This window comes from Suncus etruscus, chromosome 4 (genome assembly GCF_024139225.1).
Source record: "Suncus etruscus isolate mSunEtr1 chromosome 4, mSunEtr1.pri.cur, whole genome shotgun sequence".
In the NCBI taxonomy this organism is placed as follows: Eukaryota; Metazoa; Chordata; class Mammalia; order Eulipotyphla; family Soricidae; genus Suncus; species Suncus etruscus.
In genome coordinates this window covers 140,625,395-140,629,093 of record NC_064851.1, presented here as the reverse complement: position 1 = coordinate 140,629,093, position 3,699 = coordinate 140,625,395, and the positions used below count along the sequence as shown (strand labels likewise).

Sequence of the window (3,699 nt, the reverse complement as noted above, 5' to 3'; positions counted from 1 at the left end):
TGCAGTCACAGAAATAATTAAACTGAGAAATATCATAACAAAATGTGACTGAATGAGGGAAGTAGAAAGCCTGTCTAGAGTACAGGCCAGTGTGGGGTAGGGAGGAAGGACACTAGGATATTGGTGATGGGAATGTTGCACTGGTGAAGGTTATATATATATATATATATATATATATATATATATATATATATATATATAAATATATATATATATATGTAGGGCCTGAGAGACAGCACAGCGGCGTTTGCCTTGCAAGCAGCAGATCCAGGACCAAAGGTGGTTGGTTCAAATCCTGGTGTCCCATATGGTCCCCGTGCCTGCCAGGAGCTATTTCTGAGCAGACAGCCAGGAGTAACCCCTGAGCACCGCCAGGTGTGGCCCAAAAACAAAAACAAAAATAAATAAATAAATAAATAAAGATAAGGCCTCTCAATGCTTACCACAGGCTGTGTTCTTTACACTGACTGTACAGAAAAAGGAGGTACAGTAAATGCTCCCCATATACACCTCAATCCAGGCCCTTTGCCTGGTCTGTATTGTGAATGGGGGGGACAAAAAAAAAAGATGTAGGGCTAAAGTGGGTAAGGTATGTGTCTTGCATGCCTCAGACTCAGGTTTTATCCTGTGCAATCCATATGGTCACCTCAGCTTGCTGGGAGTGATCCCTGGCATTGCCAGGTGTGACATCATAATAAAACAAAAGAAAAGATGTCATGTTAGAGTTAGGACTTCAATTTTGCTATCCTAAATATTTTGAGATTTAGTTCATAAAGCCAGGAGTAGCACTCAAGTATGGTATGACCCCAAAACAAAAACTCTAAAACAAGATTATTATTGAAAATCTAAAGGATTTTTAGTGGATATGCATAATACTTTAGTACTTTTAATAAAATTAAAAAAAAATGTTGAGCTTGGTATCATTAAGGTTACCTGAGAGGTATTAGGACGTTTCTATGGGCACACCTGTTGAGACTTGGGAGGTTATGTGGGATTAGGAATTGAACCCTTCTGCCAAAATATTAATTCTTTCATTCCATTGTTATGTCTTTCAGTTTTTGTGCCTTCTTCTATTTTAAGATTGATAGATTTTGATTTTCACTTCCTTATAAAAATCTGGTTCCTAGATGTTTGATGATGGGAGGGGCAGGTGTTAATGGCACGTAATTTTTTTCTTTCATTCATATACAAATGAAGGAAAGAAATTGAGTGGAGGAGGAGAAACAAATATGAAAGGATGGGGAACAAGGGTAAGAAGTCTCAGGTGCATTGGTGATGTTAAAAAATGATAGAACTAATTATACAAGCCAGAGTCAATAGCAACAAAACCATGAAACCCAACTTTAATGATCAAAGTTAAAAATGGGCCTGTTCTGCTAGCAGGCAGGGCGACAGGGAGTGATGTCACGGGATACCCTCTGGAACATTGGTGAAGGAAAGTCGACAGTGATATGCATTACATATTTGACATAACTGATAACAATACATTTTTAGGAAGACCTAAAGCAACATTTTTTTTTAAAAAAAAAGAAAATTGAAAGAAAACTAAAGTGGGGCCGGCGAGGTGGTGCTAGAGGTAAGGTGAGGTGTCTGCCTTGCAAGCGCTAGCCAAGGAAAGGACCACGGTTCGATCCCCCGGTGTCCCATATGGTCCTCCCAAGCCAGGGGCAATTTCTTAGCGCGTAGCCAGGAGTAACCCCTGAGCATCTAACGGGTGTGCCCCCCCCCCAAAAAAAAAGAAAAAAAAAAAAAGAAAGAAAACTAAAGTAATGGAAGAGAAAGGAAAGAATATTTTTTTTGAAAACTATTGACTCACAATGAATTCAGTGAAGCACCAGCAGAAAGTTTAGTAAGCTCTTCTTTTTTTTTTTTAAAAAAAAGGATAAGAGTTAAAAAATACAGCAATAACCATGTGAGAATGGCAATTGTTGTTGTTTGCATAGGCCCAGCAAAATATGGGTAAAATGGAAAAAGAAACGTTGTTCTAAATACAAAGAGACCTTATCCCTGAAGTTCTCTGGTATAAAACCGAATCTGGGCTCCAGGCATACTAGGTTGTCCAACCCCTGAGTCATTCTCTTTGGTCACGGCAACATTTTTTTACACATTAGCTGTTGTTGTCCAGTTTTTGTAGTTAAAGATTCTGGTTTCTGTGCCAGAAGAATTCTGGTTTCTGTGTTTCATCGAAGTCAGGATGTGGAGCGTCCTCCAGTTTCACCTCACCATCAGATGCAGTGCATCCTGCCTTGCAAGCAAATTGCTGCTGTTGCTGAGTCATCTGGGTGTCAAGGGAACATTCGTTGGAGTAAAGTCAATGCCAGGGTAGCGGCAGGGTCTCCCCTAGTAGAGGTTTGCCTCCTGGTGATGTAGTAGACAATTGTGTTTGTTCTGTAGATGGTCAATGATTCAGGAGTGTAAGGGCAATGCCCATTCTTCAGAGGCCTGAGCCAAGTCCTTATGACAGTGTTCAGGGTATATGGTCTAATTGCATTACAAAATTTGTGTTCCTATCTCTATTAGTTAATAACTTGTTTGCATATGTAGTATTTTTCCATTTTAATGTGCCTATGCAAAAGAGGAACAATGCCACCATGTATTGTTGGTGCCTCTGGGGAGCTGAGGGAACAAGTCCAACAATCCCCTTAACTTGGTTCTAACATGAAATCTAAAGCGAAAGACTCTTCTACCATAATTCCTTGTTGAGCAGATCACAAAGAAAGAAAGAAAAATAAACAAACAAAAAAACAGTGGGCTCAATTGTCACTGTATAAGGAAGGGGATGTTCAATAAGAGTTATAGTGGTTAAGGGAATATATCTAGGATATTCAAAGGAAATATGCATGTCCCTTTTATGTTATTAGAAATAGTCAGGAGGAGATTGATGAATCCTGGATGCCAGTTTGGTCTGTGATTTGGCGTTCTGGAGTCTGCAAAATGATTTCCAGCAGTTCCATATTGAGAAATGCCTTTGAGTGGGAACTAATTAGAAACCTAGTATTGTAGCAAACACAGTTAGTTACACAGTGAAGGAAGATGGAGGACATGAGGCTGCTGAGAATAGAAAAGTAGGGACAGAGTATTTGTTTCTTCTCAGCCGGAGACTCTATTTTTTCACTTTGGTATCTGGTTGGCAGCTAGCTTGGGTGGGGATAATTATGTGCATCATGGGGAGCCAAGAACTGAGGGTAAAAATGGTTAAATTTGGGGTAATAGGCAGTGGGAGTGAGGGAGTAAAGGACTAAAAACGAACGGGGTGGTGAGCCAAGGCTGGAAGGAAAGTATACAATATAGATGTTCTGTATACGACAAACAGATTAAACCCAATGATATACAAATAATTGTACATTTTGTTTGGGGCTAGTGCCCCCACACAGTTTCAGAATGGACAGGGGTAGGAAGGAAAGTTTCTGGCAATCTCCTGAAGCCAGAAACTCACAATAGATATTTTTGTGTTAATCTTATGTAGCAGTCTACTTTACTGTGTTGGTTTCTTTATGGAAGTTTCAAAAATGCAGTGAGTGCTGCTTAGGACAAGCAATGATGGGTACCACCAATCAAATTAAACAAGTTAACAAATTAAACAAACAAACAAATAAAACCACCTGGCAGTGCTTGTAGTAAGTCATGCAGTAACAGGAATTGAACTCTTGTATTTGTACATTCAAAGTTTATACCCCCGACTCATGAGCTATTTTATTG

The 3,699-nt window shown here is 39.5% G+C and overlaps 1 non-coding gene across 1 annotated transcript; it reads left to right on the top strand.

The window, feature by feature from the left end:
• The first annotated feature begins 426 nt into the window (after positions 1 to 426).
• LOC126007791 (small nucleolar RNA SNORA51) lies at positions 427 to 560 on the top strand. The gene has a single exon (XR_007495274.1). It is a non-coding gene; the product is annotated as a small nucleolar RNA SNORA51 (small nucleolar RNA).
• The last annotated feature ends 3,139 nt before the right edge of the window (positions 561 to 3,699 follow it).